Raw genomic sequence first — 18,814 nt, forward strand, 5'->3', positions numbered from 1 at the left:
ACATCAGAACATCGTGGCAGTCAAAAGACGGGACTTAAAAAAATTCTGAACGCTTCCATTAACATTTCTATTTCTATACTCTATGTATTTGAGCATGACGGCTGAGCTCATCAGAGCTTCAGGCATGAGAAAGGCCTCTGAACACTGGTGTTGATGACAGCACTGGTGATGTGAGGGAAGAGGCTGACCTGAGACTATGATACATGTTAGCTGTCACGGTGAAATCCCAGTCCCTGTTTTACTCCAGATTTTTACATATAGGGAAAAGTTAGAGAGAATTTTTCACTCTAGAGATTATGACATTCATTATCAGGTATCATCCATCTGCTTTTAATTGTGATTTTATAGAATCATAGAATCGTTAGGGTTGGAAAGGACCTTAAGACCATCTAGTTCCAACCCCCCTGCCATGGGCACAGACACCGCCCACTAAATCATGTCACCCAAGGCTCTGTCCAACCTGGCCTTGAACACCGCCAGGGATGGAGCATTCACAACCTCCCTGGGCAACCCATTCCAGTGCCTCACCACCCTCACAGGAAAGAATTTCCTCCTTATATCCAATCTAAACTTCCCCTGTTTAAGTTTTAACCTGTTACCCCTTGTCCTATCACTACAGTCCCTAATGAAGAGTCCATCCCCAGCATCCCTATAGGCCCCCTTCAGATACTGGAAGGCTGCTATGAGGTCTTCACGCAGCCTTCTCTTCTCCAGGATGAACAGCCCCAACTTCCTCAGCCTGTCTTCATACAGGAGGTGCTCCAGTCCCCTGATCATCCTCGTGGCCTCCTCTGGACTTGTTCCAACAGTTCCATGTCCTTTTTATGTCGAGGACACCAGAACTGCACACAATACTCCAAGTGAGGTCTCATGAGAGCAGGGTGGAGGGGCAGGATCACCTCCTTCGACCTGCTGGTCACACTCCTTTTGATGCAGCCCAGAATACGGTTGGCTTTCTGGGCTGCGAGCGCACACTGAAGCCGGCTCGTGTTCATTTTCTCATCAACCAACACCCCCAAGTCCTTCTCCGCAGGGCTGCTCTGAATCTCTTCTCCACCCAGCTCACAGAGGTGAGACTGACTGGTCTGTAATTTCCTGGGTCATCCATTTTCCCCTTTTTGAAAATGGGGGCTATATTTCCCTTTTTCCAGTCATCGGGAACTTCACCTGACTACCATGATTTCTCAAATATGATGGCCAGTGGCTTAGCAACTTCATTTGCCAGCTCCTTCAGGACCCACGGATGGATCTCATCAGGACCCATGCACTTGTGCACGTTCAGGTTCTTAAGATGCTCTCAAGCCAGATCCTCTCCTACAATGGGCCCAAGGTCTTCATTCTCACAGTCCCTGCATCTGCCTTCCAAGACTTGGGTGGTGTGGTCAGAGCATTTGCCAGTGAAGACTGGCAATCCAAGGCTGCCCTGGAGCGTCACATTTCCAACAAGCCCTTCCCTGTTGGTGAGCACGAGGTCAAGCATGGCAGCTCTCGTTGTCAGCTCCTCTATTACTTGCAGAAGGAAGTTGTCTTCCACACAATCGAGGAACCTCCTGGATTGCTTGTGCCGGGCCGTACCGTCCTTCCAACAGATATCAGGGTGGTTGAAGTCACCCATGAGAACAGGGGCCTGCAAGCATGAGGCTGTTCCTATCTGTCTGTAGAGTGCTTCATCCATGGAGTCCTCTTGATCAGGTAGTCTGTAACAGATCCCCACAATAATGTCCCCCATCTCTGTTCTCCCTTTAACCCTGAGTTAAGACAGAGTTCCATACTCTCCACCCTATCCCTAACATAAAGGGCAACTCCAGCTCCCTGCCTGCCAGGCCTGTCTTTTCTAAAGAGCCTGTAACCTTCCATTCCAACACTCCAGTCATAGGAGCCATCCCACCATGTTTCTGCGATGCCTGTTATATCATACCCCTGTAGACATGCACACATCTCTAATTCCTCTTGTTTGTTCCCCATGCTACAGGCGTTTGTATAGAGGCATCTGAGCCGAGCTCCAACTGAAGCCGGCTCATTGGCTGGAGTGGCTGGGATATCTCTACATTGTTCCGAGCATTTATTATAGGTTCTGGCAACTGACTGGGTGTGTTGGGATGGAATGATGCCCCCCTCCCGCAACACATCTAGTTTAAAGCATCCTTGACCAGCCTGGCAAGCCTCCTACCAAAACCGCTCTTCCCCTCTTTTTGTCAGACCAGCTCCACCAGCCCCCAGTAGACTTGGCCTACAAACTTGGGTCCTGTGTGCAAGACACCCAAACCCCTGACTATGGCACCACCCTTCTAACCATCTATTAACCTGGCCAATCCTCCTAGCCTTTTTAGGGTCCTCCCCTGTATCCTGGAGAATTGACAAAAAGACAATCTGAGCTCCAGAGCCCCTGACCACCTCTCCCAGGGCTCTGTAGTCCTTTATATTCTCTAGGCTACTGCTATCTATATCACTATAGCACCCACATGGATCACTAGAAGTGAATAATTTTAGTTGGTTTCAGAATTAACAAAGATAAAAATTCTTTGAAACTTAGGTTTGTAGACCTCATTAGGACGATGGGAAAGAGCAGCTTTAATGAACAGCCTTAAAATCCTGTAAAACTGATGCTTTGAACGCTGGCCACAAGAATTGCACAACCTTAGATATAAGTTGCAGATATCATGTTTTAGCAGAAAGAGTGGAATCAACCCCCTAATACTCAAACCATGAGGAAAGCCCTTATGATACCCAACACATTTGAAAGCCACATGCCAGAACAAAACCTATTTAACTAACCAAATGCAGGAGTTTTAGTCAGGAATTGCACTTTGCAATATGTTTTTGTTCCTTATTACTTGAAGTATCTGCCCACAGTTCGGGTTAAAGATTTCCATGGGCTACACTACAGCTCCTGACCCAGCCTGAGGGGTGCACAGAGATGGAAATTGCACCTGTGCTAAACAAAGGACCAGGTTTGTTCCACAGAAGGTTGCATGGAGAAGGTAGCTGGTGGCCAGAAACCAGCCCGAATATGTTCTGTCCCACTCTGGACAGCCCTGAAAAAAAAGCACTTGGGGTTGTGCACTTCAGTAAAGAGTTAAACTGAGCACTATAAAAAGCAGTCCTAAATAATCTACCTCCATTATGCTTTATAAAAATGGAACCTCATCGGCGAACAACATTCTTAAATATGACTCAAAACCAATTTACCTCCATTTCATATGTCAGTTCAGGGCAAGCAACCCATATAGAAGAAAAAAAAAACCACCAAAAACCCAAACCAAAAACAAAAACCAGAAAAAAACCCCAAACCTAGAACTGCATTGAACCATAAATTAATTAATTCTTTTTATATTAGACAGTATTTTAAGTTCTTATAGAAATATGTATGATAGCCCTGGTCTATCAAGCTCACCTTTTGTATTACACAATTTGTCTCTTCGGAAACAGAAAGACAGATGAACTGACTTGTTAAAGTATGTGCTGAGAAGTTTCCTGTATTTTGCCTGGACCAGTGCTTTATTTACAGCACTACTTTCTGGTGGCAGACACTTTTTACAGGGAATGTTTCTTGATCTTGTAAAGTGTGAGGAAAACTGAAAACAAAACAAGACCTGGACTCACATTGCTATTTTTCATTAAAGCCAAGAAGCTGTTCTCATCTTGCCATGGACTGACTTTTCATCAGTGCTCCACAGAACATGAACAAACACTGCTTGAAGCATAAACTGAAGTGATCGATAGCTTAGTAAATGCACTTCACGTGTTTCTAGAATGAAAATCAAAATGTGACAAGGAACAGATGAAACCAACTAAAGTTTCACCTGTCTCAAAACCAAACATGTTCACCGACTGAGGTGATACTGATAACAAGCTTTGTCTTTTTTATAGAAGACAGCCAATGCAGGCTTGTACGCTTTGATACATAAGTTTTGGAATGTCTTAGAAAATTAATAAAACTTTTATTCAGCTAACAGCATCAAGAAGGCATTGCTTATCTCTTCCTGGAAACTTATTCTACATTCAATAAACCTGCAAAAGCACTAGGACCTAAAGAAAAAGATGTGGAGGATAACATTTCTGCTGAAGAAAACTATAAAGCAGGGAAAACTAAAAAAAAAAAAAAAAAAAAGCAGAATGGTTAATACTCTTTTAATCAATACAGAGTCCAGTGATGTTATTTTGAAAGCTTTTCCTTTTCATTGCCTGTTCCTGTGCTTGTTTTTTATTGTAGCTTCAAGGGTGATGGCAGTGAAACACCCCTGTAGTGAAAATAATCTGTTTTCTCAACATAGTTGTTGGAATAGAACCTCCTTCTAGTGGCCCAATTCATACATTCTAAACATCTTTAAAATCTAGAAAATATCCAATAAAGCTAAACCAACCATTAGAGCTAAAGGCTTAGCTTTAATTTAATCTTAGCCTGGTGTGAACTTCTGACCTTTGGAATCCAAACTAAACTGTTTAACCTTCATTAGCCCTACATCCATTCCTTAAGAACTTGCCACCTCGGGAAACAAATCCTCTGCACACAGAAATATCACAGAGGTGAAGGTCTTCAGCTTGGATTACTTTATTACCTCAAAGCAAAATCCATGTTAAAGGCCTGCTTCCAGTTGCCTTATTCCCGTTACCTGCCCACTTCCACCTAAAACTTGTCAGCATCTCTGCACAGAATCCTTCCTGTTCCGTCTCTCTCCCAAGCTTTCTTCTTCCTTTGATCTTTCATTACATGTGTCTTGTCCTTCAGATTTTAGTCAAATGACCTTCTCAGCCTCTGGATTCCATCAATTTTGAGAAGTTTTAAGGCAAGATTCCTCTTAAAATACACAGCATTAACTCAGGATGCTTAATCCTATCTTCCACTATCATTTTGTAAGAATCCCTGCATTATCAGGATTAAAGTTGACTTTTATGTTTAAATAAGGTATCAGTGCATACAGCCAATGTTTCTTTCAAATGCTGCAAAATTCACCACTTATAACTTCATTAAGCATTTCATCTGTTTTTATTTGGTCTTTTGAAAAATACTAATTACCAATGCAGCCATCCTTTCTCCATACCTGGCCTCCTTCAAGAAGCCTGAATAATTGAAACTTTCATTTTACTTGGTACTTCCACTAGTAATTGCCGTTTAATAGCATCTTTCACAATCAATTCAAAATGCTTAGCTTCCAGAAGTCTTTAAAAAAAATGCTTCAACATACACAAGTCAGCTCCAGCTTATGGATGCTTGAAAAATACTATTACAGATATCACAAATAACAGAACACAGACTATACGGATATCACGTAACAAAGTAAAAATAAAAAGGCATTTTAGCAGACCCTGTATTTCATACAATGAACAACTAAGTCTACCAGGATTTTTCTACTTCTACTGTCCACAGTCAGAACAAGAGACTACAGATGAAATGGAAGACTTCACGGCTCTAAAAACCAGCACTGCCTCAAAACAAATGCACAGGGGCAGCTTATGATCAACTACTGCAACCCACTGAGTAACTCAGGGTGCAACCATACCTGTCACTTTTATAGATGCAACTGCAGCAGTTTTGAAGTCTAAAAAAGACAACCTTATATGCTAGAAATAATACTCAGAAAAAACTTAACCTACAGAGTTCCCAAAACAATGATGAAAATGTGACAATTGATTTTGTGGGTGTTTTTTAACAGAAAATGAAATGCAGAGGATTTATATATAAAAGATATTGAAGTAATGACTACTGTGCAACTTGGGTAACATCACAAACTCCAGATCCTCTCCCTTGGTGTTGAGCTCTGCTGGGTGGCTATTAAACCAGTCCATCAAATGTAAGGTCTGTAAGCCTTTCACAAACTGAACCTCCTTAGTGTCTCTCTAAGCACTATATACATAAATGACTTATGTAAAAACAGGGGCAAGACTCCAAACACCAGCCTGAAAAGCAGACACTGCCAGTGCAGAAAGCTGCAGCAGGGCTAATCTGCAGCAGTGTTCACTGTAGCTGACAAAAACATTGAGAAGTGCAAAGAACTATACAGATTTCTAGAAGCACCCCAAAGCCACAGTTTGGTCTTCCAAAAGACAGTTCTGAAACAGAGCAATACATTAATAAACCAGTGGTAGCAGCTGCTCATCATACAAATCTCAAATAATCCTGTCTTGCATAGCTCTTTACACTATCACTCCATAAGCCTTCCTTTAAAAAAATTGCCCAAAGGCTTGTCTTCTTTTCAAAACTCCAAAAATCTGAACTTTGCAATTTGACACATTGTTTGTAAGATTTAAGAATAACATCATAAAAAAAAAAAAAAAAAAATCACCACTATGTCTATATGACCAATAACTTCAGTGAAGGTTTAATCCATCAAAGAACCTGCTGGGAAGTAAAAAAAAGACAGCAAAACAATGTAACAGTGGTGTAGGAATAGTCCAGCCTCTGATACATGGAGATGGAAAAGATGGATCTTATTATTGCACAGCAAAATCACCATACAAATAAACATCTTTTAATGGAAAAAAACAATACAGAATAATACACCAGCAAATGTGTGCTTTGTCATCAAAAGGCACATTTTTATTTCCAAGTGGATCTGTTTAACCTACTCTAACTAAAAATTAGTCTATTGTGGTCCAGTCTATTTTTTGCCCCTCTCTCCACCCCCCATCCCCCCCTTTTTTTTTTGGTTAAAGATTAAGCTTGAAAAATAAATAATTAAGTCTACATAACTGCACAGGAAACAAATCACCATAGGGTCTCCTTACTGCATATACAAAGGAGATCTAAAGAATGTCAGAAGTCCTCAATAGTAGTCTGCAATTATAATAAAGTCACTTGAGCTCAATTTGATCACAGACCATTTTTGGAGATTGACCCTAACCACTGACAATTTTCAGCTACAGTTCCACAGTTCTGCCCCTTCTGCAGTCTGCAGAAGAGCACAAGGAGCAGCTGTTTGGTGCTTGGTGGTACTAGGGTTTCCCTGTAGATGGGCAGACATACGCACACCTACACACAGAAACACCTACAAAGGAATGGGAAAATGAAAGCCTTCTGCCTTCAAAGGCTTTAGCAAAGAGAAGCAGAGGCTTCTGCCACATGAGCATGATCCTGGCACTGAAACCATTCCCTAGCAAAAGTGTTTTGGGAAGCTGTTCTGGCATGGATTTTGTTATACTGACCAACATGACAAGATAGGGTTAGCTACAATGGTTACATGACAAAGTAGAATGGTAGCATGGTTTGATTCATGTCATAAGATACTAGTTGTTCAATTTCATTTGTTGGAATAGTTAAGAAACAAGCCTAAAGATGCTTTAAATTTCCAGAACAGCTCCCCTTAACCTAATAGAAAAATGTTGTGTACTGTTGGCTGGTAATCATAATTATAATCAAACCCACGTATTTCTTTTTCCTGTTTTGATGGCAAGGAGATCCTGCATCTCAAATGTCAGCCAGCAGCCTCAGTGCAAACACAAAGCAAGCCAAAGCAGACCTGTGCACACATGCGCAGCCATGGGCAGCTGAGTGCCAACACCAGCAAGTAGCCCATGCCCTTCAGGGGCTGGCACAACAGCAGGCGTGTGAATGTACTATACGCACTGCGCTTCTCCCATCTTAGTGGATGGCTGGGATCTGAATTTTACCAGCCAAAAGAATACAAAGAATGAATTTTTAGTCATTAAGTTGTTAAAATTAACAACTTAGAATGAACAACTGTAAATACACCTGCTGAGGATATCTGCTGAAGTGGTGCCTTCAGCAAAAACACTTCAAACCCAGCACCAAGAGACTGTTATTTCTCCATGCCCTGCTGCATCAAAAGTCTAATGGTGAGTGTCCTTCTCCTCTGCCTACCTAACAGCTCCAAACTGGGCTTCACTGATCTCATACCTCAGCAATGTTTGCTTAAGACTTAACAAAACACACTGATGTTTGTTTTCAGGTAAATTCAGCATGAGATTCCTAACCAAAGGGGCTCAGTTATCTTATCCAATTTGATAAAGGACACAAGATAGACATGAAAAACAGACAGCAAAACTCTAACCTGGTCATACTAGATTTGCAAGCCAACAACTTTGCAACAGAATGGTTTATTTTTTATGTATGATAAAGATATTCTCATTAAGTACCCAAAATTCAATTCTGTTATGCAATCAAAAATTAATTCCTACTGTAGCAAGTGGATTTTTACTCAGTGCTTTGTGCTTTTGTGTAAAACAGCCTGAAAAAAAAACTTGGAATTTTTCTCATTGGGAAATGAGGATTTGGTTTAATTAAATCGTTTTGTGAGAACACAGGCATTTCATCAATATTTTAAACAAAAACAGTGTTGATGTTTTTGAAGTGCTCCATCCACAAATGAGTTTGATGTTTTGTCCCAATTAAGAAAAAAACTCTGCTCAGAATCTCCAAAAGAATAAAAATTCCCCATGATCAGTTACAAGCTTGATGAGTGAGTCTGCGAGTGGCTGTTGTGATCCATTTCAAAGGGTACCTGTATTTACAGCAGAAAAGTTCTTTACAAATATGAACTGCAAAAGTCTTGGAAAAAATCACCACAAAAATAATAACATAATGTATATAGTCTCTGCTTCTTCAGTATTTTTATTATTCCTTGAAATTTTCCACATCCCATTTGCAGCAAAACTAAGATTTCTTTCAAGAAAATCCACAAAAGGATGTATTTTTAAACGTATTGAATTTTTAAACGTATTGACTCTTCAGTTTTGTACAGTCTTGTAAACAAGATTGTTCCAGATGACATTACTAAATCACCCTGAATCACCAGCTTGCAGCAACAGAGGGGATGAATACAGGTAACAGGTTAACTTACACAGCCATGCAATCTTCACAGCAAAAAACCGCACAATGGAGCAATACTTCACTTCTTAAACATTTTAAATAATCTCAATATATAATTTTAGGAAATATTTTTTACTACCTTCCTTTACAAGTTGTAACTTGAATCTATCACAGTATTCAGTACCAGTAGCACTAGGAGAGAGATGAGGCATGAAAATCCTTTAACACTCTTCATGTTTCTTGATGAGAAAATGAACATGAGCCGGCTTCAGTGCGCGCTTGCAGCCCAGAAAGCCAACTGCATCCTGGGCTGCATCAAAAGGAGCGTGACCAGCAGGTCAAAGGAGGTCATCCTGCCCCTCTACTCTGCTCTTGTGAGACCTCACCTGGAGTATTGTGAGCAGTTCTGGCGTCCTCAACATAAAAAGGACATGGAACTGTTGGAATAAGTCCAGAAGAGGGCCACGAGGATGATCAGGGGACTGGAGCACCTCCCGTATGAAGACAGGCTGGGAAAGTTGGGGCTGTTCATCCTGGAGAAGAGAAGGCTGCTTGGAGACCTCATAGCAGCCTTCCAGTATCTGAAGGGGGCCTATAGGGATGCTGGAGAGGGACTCTTCATTAGAGACTGTAGTGACAGGACAAGGGGTAACGGGTTAAAACTTAAACAGGGGAAGTTTAGGTTGGATAGAAGAAGGAAATTCCTTCCTGTTAGGGTGGTGAGACACTGGAATGGGTTGCCCAGGGAGGTTGTGAATGCTCCATCCCTGGCAGTGTTCAAGGCCAGGTTGGACGAGGCCTTGGGTGATATGATTTAGCGTAAGGTGTCCCTGCCCATGGCAGGGGGGTTGGAACTAGATGATCTTAAGGTCCTTTCCAACCCTAACGATTCTATGATTCTATGATTCTATGTTGAGACTCCACTTGCTGTTATTATTCTGAGCACTACCTCTCTCAATTATTCAAACTTTTGGGTTTTCTTGTGGGACTTAATCATAACCAATATACAATTCTTCAAAGGTTAGAAATTACATTTTAATTTACCCTTCAACAGCACAGTACACATTCGGAAGAAAGACATTAAAACTATCCCTCACAAAAGAAGAAGTCTCACCATAACTAAAGCAGTTTTTTTTTCTCAATGAACTCTTCAATAGAAGTAATAATTCCATAAATATTACCTCTTGTAAGTATAAATTGATGCAGTTGGTATAACAGATTAAAGATTTCCTGGTATTCCTGAAATTTACAAAATACACTTTTCATTCCATTGGCAAATATTTGTGTAACAAACTGATATAGAAAGATTTTAAGAACATCTTCCTATGGACATACATGAAGTACTTAAACAGAAGCAAAGAACACAGTCTGACCCTTCCTGATCTGCAGGAATTCTTGCAGAACTTAAACAGTTCGAAAGAGGAAGGTGCTCCTCTACTGGAGGGAAGCAAAGCAAGGACCCTAATTTGTTTATCCATACTTCTACTTAACTGGGAAATGTTTTCTTGAGAAACATCTCTTTAGTAATTGGGTTTTTCAAACATATATTTAGTACAATGCAATGTACATACCAGGACCATCCCTGAGATTTTGTACTCCTGACTACTGATGCTATGCTCAGCAACTGAGCCAGCTGTTCATCCCTTTTGGCTTGAGCAGAGGAGTGGATGAGAGCAGCAAAGCTTTGTCAGTAATACTGCAGGGCAATATGCAGAGCTAGGGAGCAGCAAATAGCTTTGCTGGGGAGTTTCCCTTCTCTTCCATGCTCACTGTGCCACTGGCCAGTACAGAAAACCCAGTACTGACTGGTGGCTATACATCAGAAGAAAACTAATGTTTGAAAGGATGAGAAATAACATTACAATAATCATCGAAGACTTTTCTGACAAGCAGGCTTACAAATTAGTAGCACCATAGGATTAAGAAATGGCTCAGTTTGCTACCTGTAGCCTGGTGCAGCATGGAAACACAGGAGACAACATAAATGGAATGGCAAAGTGAAATTCTTTGAGGTTCCTCTTAGTTACCAAAGAAAAAAGAAGGGGAAAAGAAAAAACTTCTGCAAGTGAGCTGTTAACTAGGTAAGTGACATAAACCAGGATATAAAGGATGAAATAATGTCCCTACCATTATCATCAAGGGAGGATGTTAAACAGCAGCTGCTCCAGTGCCAGTTTTGAATCAGTAAACTTCGGGATACCTTGCATTCAAGACACATAAAAGAGGCTGAATGAGGTCCTCTTAAGCAACAGCAGTCCAGAAAGACTGGGAAAAGGGTCCAGTCCAACAGTCATGGAAACTGAGCAGGGTTATCTGCGTAATTAAAAAGTCTTGTCAATCAGACACTGGGTTCTGGGAAAATAAGATGGTTGCTGATGTAGGGTTCAAGCAATTAAAAGAAGAAAATATAATGAATGACAACTAGGAAAAATTTCTGACTGATATTTTGAGAATGTGGAAATAATTGTTTTATATGAGGAGTGCCACCTCTGATGGGTAAACCGGTAAACGTTAGTGCTTGCTGTAATGTTAAGACCACAAAGAGCAAATACAGTGTTCAGATGTACAAAATGGGATCTCAAATAACAGTATAGAGGTGATGGTATTTCTGTGTTTCAGGCTAAGACAGATGTTTTTTGAACACTGTCTCCTGTAGGATACTGGCAGTAAACTGTAGAGTTTAGAAAAGGGCTAGTGGAACAACTGAGGGATCAGACCATACCCCTTTACTACAACATTCAAGGATACCTATGTATTCATCCTGTCAAAGAGGAGGTAAAAAGGCCTACAGACTAAGCAACTATACCAGAAACTTAATTATTTAAGAATGTCTCTCTAGTTGCCAAAAACCTAATCAAGACAAATTGCTGAAAGTTGGAGCTGGGTAAATTTGCATCAAAAGGTGCACCATATAATATTAAGCCACTTACAGTAATTATCAAGGGTTATGGGGGAATTTTCAATCATTGGAAACTTTTTTTTAGTATCAGTGTTTATGCTATAGCAGATATTATTCAAATATAGCTACAAGTCTGGGAGCCAAAAGAAGAAGAGCAAACCCCTTTGTTCTGCTTATTATGGCAGATCAGGGTGACCACAACAGATTGTTCTGAGCTTTTAATTTTTGCACCCATGGATAATTTCTATTGTTTTTTCTTTAATAGATAACCACTGTGCTCTCTTATGGACAAAGTCCTCCTATTGGTTCACAAGGCACTGAAAATAGTACTTCTTTTGTACTTCATTAGAATTTTTAACTAAAGCCATTACAGTAATGGCTCATCAGCTCCACAGTTTTAGGATGCTTATTTGCCTTAATCTACTCCCTCAAGAAAGCAGCCCCAGTTAGTTCAGAAAGTGACCTACTTGACTAAGAAATATAGGTCCAGGAAAAGTACTATCTGTAAATACTGCACCTTCCACAGTGCTGTGCACTATGTTCACAATGTGCTGCTTTACAATAATCCAGTCTTCTCTTTCCAACAGGAAGACAAAACCAATACCAAGATAAAACCTCACCACAACAGTGCCTTAACAACAACGATTACGATCTCTTCGTTATTCACTTTCTAGTCCTCGCAGTAAAGAAATTTTATCAAAGGTATATTTTTTTCCATCAGTAAATACTATGCCTCACTTAGGTATTCATCCCAATCACTCCTCTCTGGTAAATATCTGTATTACCATGACGTGCTGCTGGCTCACAGGGAATCCTGAATTCTCTGCAGATCTTGGAAAGAAGGACGGAAGTTAGTCCTTTATGTTTTGTCACTAAATTAAGGAGTTGTTGGGAAGTGTCTTCCCATAGCTTTAAGCACCTCTGCATGCTGACATGAGCAGTTGCCTTGGAAACTAAACCACTCAAAATGTGGTAAGAACAGAAGACATGTTAACCAACAGTTTCAGAACTGTTTCCATCATTAAACCACTACACCACTTGTCAATCTCTACAGTAGTACAGGATCTGCTGCTAAGTAATTCTTCAATAGATGTTTTGCCCATGCAAAACGTAAAGGTTCCTCCCATTAAGGTAGCTTCTACCATTTGTGCATTTATAGGGTTTTGGGGTGAGGGTTTTTTTGGTAGAGAACAGTTAAATTTAGGAGAGAATCACCACAGCCCTGATTATAGTTAGTCATTCGGCACTCTGATATCTAGGAGTCAACCAGACATTTATTACATTCCCCATTCATGCAAGATGAAGCCACATTCTCACTTAAACATGTCTATGTTGCCAACTGTCATTCAAGATGCGTACACACAAGAGAACCAAATGACAGCTGCCGAAGGGAACATCTTTCAGATTTGTGCACACAGAAAAAAATGGTAACAAAAAGAAAAAAAAAGATTACTTGGGAGGTTCATGTTTTTTCTCATTCAGCTACAGAAATTGAACAATTTTCTCCAACAAAAAAATTGACAGTTCAGATGACTATCCAAAAATACCATACCAGCAAAGAAGTCATATTTGTGGTTTATTTCAAAATAGGGACAATGTGATACATACAGGCACAGATATACAAGACTAACTTCCTCTGACTGATGTAGCATCCTTGCAATATTATATATTTTTAATTACGTGTAATACATCAAACATGCCATAAGTTTTAAATAAGGGGTGCAGAAGCCCACAGTAGCATGCAAGAGAAGAATTTTCAGAAGTCATCTTTGCTAGAAGACATCTTCATAACTAAAAAAAAAAAAAAAAAAGATGAAGAAGAAAACATTGTCTTGAGTGAGTGAGCAGCTGCACGGTTCCAAGTTATTGGCTGGGATTAAACCACAACACTTGTTAAGAAGTGTCTCTCTGTTTCAGGAGATCTTGCATTAAATTCAGAAGCACAGCCACTTGTGCCCTTCTTTCAAATATATCCCATAGACCTACAGGCAGGACAAGGGGAAGATGAAAAACGAAATTTGATCTTAGGAGAAATTAACTGATATACCATGATACCATCAGTCGCAGTGTGGATGCTATTGAGTGTTCACAGAAATATATATCCATGTTCTTTTGCTTACTGCTGCTAGGGATTCTGTGTGTAACTCTACAGTTTAGATGCCGTACTTCTAATAAGAATTGTCTTACCAACACACTCCTTAAAGACAATTTCTTCTGCCTTCACACCTTTGTAAGCACTACCTTGCAACTCTATAGTTTTGGGGGAATCTATGACAAGCTTAACTGTAAGACTTGCTTAGTTGTTACCAGTAACTGAGCAAACAGTTCAAAATAGCAACTTCTTTCCAAAACAACATTGTTCATTCTTCTCCAAAGCACTCACAAAGCAGAGGAAAAAAGGTTAAGCACATAATGCTTAGAGATTGCTTCCAGCTCATCCCCTTTCTTAGAGCTTAGGTGACCCAGGATGTCCCAGATAGCCAGTAGAGCCCCTTGCCTTAATCCACAATACTGTTCTTTGTCTTTGAACATTCCTTCTCCTTTATTACATGCTCTACCCTAGAAATATTCTCTTTTTTTTTATAGCTAATTCACTATTTATTTTCTATCATGTTCTAAGCAGTCCTCTTATCTCCACATAATCAGTCAAAATAATACACGCAATTGTCACAACAAAACAAAAAACTACATACAAGCACCCCCCCCCCCCCCCAAAAAAAAAACAAAAACAAACCACCAACCAAAATAACCCAAACCCAAAAAAAACAAACAAACTTTCAGATCACTAAAGTCAGTCTGTGACAACAGCCTGATCTGGATGAAGACGTAGAATAATTAGTCAAGTATGTGTATATAAGAGGACTAGATCATGATAATTGATTCTGTATGAGCTTCCTTTTATCTATCCTAGCCTCCAGCCTGGCTGCAAGGGATGCAGCAGCATCAGAGCAAATTTACCTCCAGATCTTTCAACCCAAAGTTCTCCATGCAATTATTTGTACTGAACTGACAAGCTTTAAGAAGTGATTTCCTAATACCCTTGTATTGGCCTCCAGACAGCCTTTTGCCACAAGCAAATCAGCAGCAAGGGACACATCTGGGGAACATTTAATCTGCCATCTTGACTGTGTGCACAGTATGGATGACACCTTTTCAGAAAAGTGCCAGTGCTGGGGAAGTTGCTATAAGATGGCATCATAGCAGGTGACTGCATCATTCTGTGCAGGTGGTACAGATTAATTATTCAATATGTTGCCTATAAAGTCTCCAAGACTCGCACTCTACAATAAAAAGGAGATGTTAAAGTCAGGCAATAGACTTAAGGCTTAGTGGATTGCAAAAATTCTTGTTCACATCAAATAGTATTTTGTAGACAACTAATGCATGAGCTTGTTTGGTGGTAATTACGAAATTTCTCTCTGTAGCATCAGGAAAATGGAGAGAGTACTGGCACAACAGGTAAACTGCTCAGGGTCTTCAAGTCCTTGTGCCAGTTTTCCAGCTCATCATGATGCAGACTTAAAATTCATCTCTTTCCTTCACAAACAATAGTGAGACTTAGATGTTTGGATGAAGCTAAAGAATGTGACTGAAAAAGTGACTTAAGAGCATGCAGTGAGCCAGCACTGCATTTGCACCTCTGCCAAGGGAAATGCCTTGTTCTTTCTGTCCCCAGCTCTCCTACTATCCCTAAACAAAACAGAAAGCCTACCATCAAAAAAAGACAGAAATAAGAGACAGACAACTCCCTGTTAGAGGACCAATATGCTGGTCCTCTAACAAGCATTCAGTTCCAGCAAAGCATAACCAAGAATGCAACCACAGATTTTAAGATTTGCTTAATATTTTCACTACCTAGAAGACCTTACAGGAGAGGGGGGGGGTTAGGTATTTGAGGGGAAGGGGGGCTGTGAGGGTTGGTTTTTTTTTTTTACAAAATGAAATAATTATAAGTTAAAGGACTACCCTCTGACTTTAAAAACAAACATCACACAAGTCGAGAAAGGTTTCAGCTTGTTGCCTGAAGACAGAGCACACTCAACAGTGGACTGCAAACATGAAAGGGTAATTCACTGAATCAGTCATATCAGCTTATTCCAAGAAGAACTGAATTGCCCTGTGGAAATATCTATTTTATCTCTGAACAATTAACTTAGTCTAGAGACACTGAACTTTAGACAGTGCTAGGTGAGATCAATCACCCTTTCCTTTATTCTCTTCCACCTCTGTACCTCCCTCTGTCTGCTGGAACATAAGGATACAGATACGGCTGTTTTTTTATGAAACAATAACCTCAAACCAGAAAATCCCAGTAACTGAGTTTTTCATATGTTTATGCAGTATCAGTCTACAGATGTTCCTCCCTACCTCCAAACACAACAAAGGAAAAAAACAAACACAACAAAGGAAAAAAAACAAACACCAGAGACTTCAAATGGAAGTATCTCTTCAATGACTGTCAACCTATGAAGTGAGGCTTCTCACAGGCCTTTTCAACTGAGGCACAGCAAGTAGCTAAAACAAGTAAAACTTCTTGCTGTTTTCCTTAGAAGACCATTTAATTGCAGCAAACATACAGAAAATTCATATAGCTACATTCTGACCCGGTTATCTAATAAATTCCTTGCTGAATTTTTCTTATTCAATTGATACGTAAATATGTATCTACTGTAAACACAGATTAAAAGTCAAGTATGAACTGTGAAAGAATTCTGTTGCTCTAAGTTCTCTGCCCACTAGATTTTGATAAAAGTATCTTAAAATGTCTTACTGCTCTCCTTACAGCCATATCTGCCTTTTGCATATTAAAAAATTTCACATATAGAAAGTGACAGGTCTTCAGTTTAGGAAAAAATAGTGTCATTGAGCAAGTTCCTACAGGATCTACTTTTTGCTTTTATCCACACAGAAACCTTTTCTTCCCCCTTCACTCAGTGTCGCAATGAATTTGCATTCTTGTCTAATCACGGGCCCAATAAAGCCCAGTACTGACACTGTCATCTGATTTCTCAGTGAAAAGCAGATAAAGTTTTAAAGCAACAATGGCTCTGCGTGGCCTGCTAGGCAAGATTACTAATGGACCTGGGCTTTGGAAAAAGAAATGCTTCCAGTGACACAGAAAGGAAGGTTACAAGATTGAGTATGCATTTTAAAATGTACTCAGTGAGAAATTCAAGGCAGAGAAAATCGCTTGTAAGACTATTTAAGCTCAAAAGAAGAACTACAAGGAGAGTTCAATCAGCTTATCAGCCTCACATACATCTGAACAGGCAGTATCAAGAGAAGGTTTGCTTAGGGACTGCAGATCATTCAATCTATGTTTAAGCAGATAGCATACAATATGATTGCAACAAAAAGGGTGAAAGTTCCAACATGGTTGTTAGCTCTGCACCACTCCAGACAGCAGGTAAAACATTGTAAACTGGCACTAGAGGCACCTTGTAATTGAAAGTACCAGCCTCAGAAATTACAATAAGAGTACCTTAGTTCTATCTAATTATTTACTCTAGCCCTCAAAGTTATGGACAGGTACAAAGCAGAGACCCAGAAGAGCTGGAAAATTAGAAACAACACAACACCAGGAAGTTTTACTTGTTGCCACCCCATGAGCAGGGGCAGTCTGGCCAGTGCAGTGTGCTTACACGCTGGGAACCACACTGGTCATCCTTGCCCAAGGCACAGTGAGCCAACAGCTGGCTGGCAATCAGCAGTGAACTCCATCCCATTCCTGCTGAGCTTTTCAAATAACCCGTTATTACAAGAACTGCTACAGTTCCACAGCATAGTCCTGAATGGAAGTTGATAAACTGTGTGTCTTTTACAGCTTGACTGTAGAATAATACAGCAATATGTTTTTCAGAAATCATCTTCAGAGTTTGCGTAAATAGTCAGCAATGAACAGTGCTGTGGTCTCTTATGGCCCCGCATCCTGGTGGAGTTATTCCCTTAGTGATGTGAAAATACATGATTCAAATTCTTGCCAGTGAAGATCTCCCATTGACTGACTGACCACCTTCACCACCTTCTGACCCTACAACACAAAATCAGAGTTGAGAAGTAGGCATAGTTCTTCCCTCCTCTAGAGGGAAAGGACCATTTTGGTTACAAAAGGTGGGAAAGGGAAATATTTAGGGACGTCACAAGCATGAGCAGATGTGTCACCTCTTTGTTTTCTTCTTTTTCTGCAGGACTGATGAGAAAACAGGTATCTTCTGATATTCCTCTGCACAGTACATACGGGAAGGGAAAGAATGAGCTTGCTGCAGCCAGCACCAGCTTCAAAGAGCTCCAAAGTGCAGTAGAAGTATTGAGCAGCACTGAACTGAGGCTAGGTTGCAATTTTTTCCTTGGAAATAAAAGATTACATAGGTATGCTGGTGTTGGATCAGAACTGGATAAGTGGTACTGGATGAGTCTGTGGGATAAAATTAGTGCTTGGGAACAGATTTCCAGCTCCTACTTCAAGAAAAAACAGGAGTTCACACAAGAGGAACTAAGCCCCCGCAGACTGTAGGAGCAGGAGCATTAAGTTTTTCGTAAGGGTCACAAATGTAAATGGCAGTTAATTGCCTAAAACTTTTTTTCCTTTTCTTTTAATACCATGATTATTTGACATTAACACAGAATCCAAAACCCAGAATACATTATTTCAGGGCTGCACAGTTATAAAACTATGCACCAATAAAGGTCAGGCACTACTCAAAGGTATAGTAAAAATCTAACACTTGTGGTATTCATTTATCATAACGCCACGTCTTCCTTAAAAGGAAAACCAGAGCAATACATTAGATATGCCTCAACTTTGGGATGTTAATAACAACTATAATGACACCAAGCTGTGTGGTTCAGTTCATACACTGGAGGGAAGCAACACCATCCAGAAGGACCTTGACATGCTTGTAAGGTAGGCTGATGCCAACCTTATGAAGTTTAACTATGCCAAGTCCAAGGTCCTACACCTGGGTCGGAGCAATTGCAGGCAGGTTGGGCAGAGAAGAGATTCAGAGCAGCCCTGCGGAGAAGGACTTGGGGGTGTTGGTTGATGAGAAAATGGACATGAGCCAGCTGCAGTGTGTGCTCACAGCCCAGAAAGCCAACCATATCCTGGGCTGCATCAAAAGGAGCGTGACCAGCAGGTCGAAGGAGGT

At 40.4% G+C, this 18,814-nt stretch overlaps 1 protein-coding gene across 3 annotated transcripts in view; it reads right to left on the minus strand.

Moving 5' to 3' along the window:
* Positions 1 to 18,814, minus strand: part of DCLK1 (doublecortin like kinase 1) — a 244,478-nt gene that overhangs the window by 161,545 nt on the left and 64,119 nt on the right. The gene's annotated exons all lie outside the window — the stretch shown is intronic.

The sequence above is a fragment of the Pezoporus wallicus genome, unplaced genomic scaffold, assembly GCF_028554395.1.
Source record: "Pezoporus wallicus isolate ANWC-B61680 ecotype Strahan unplaced genomic scaffold, APGP_CSIRO_Pwel_v1 contig_1876, whole genome shotgun sequence".
Classification (NCBI taxonomy): domain Eukaryota; kingdom Metazoa; phylum Chordata; class Aves; order Psittaciformes; family Psittacidae; genus Pezoporus; species Pezoporus wallicus.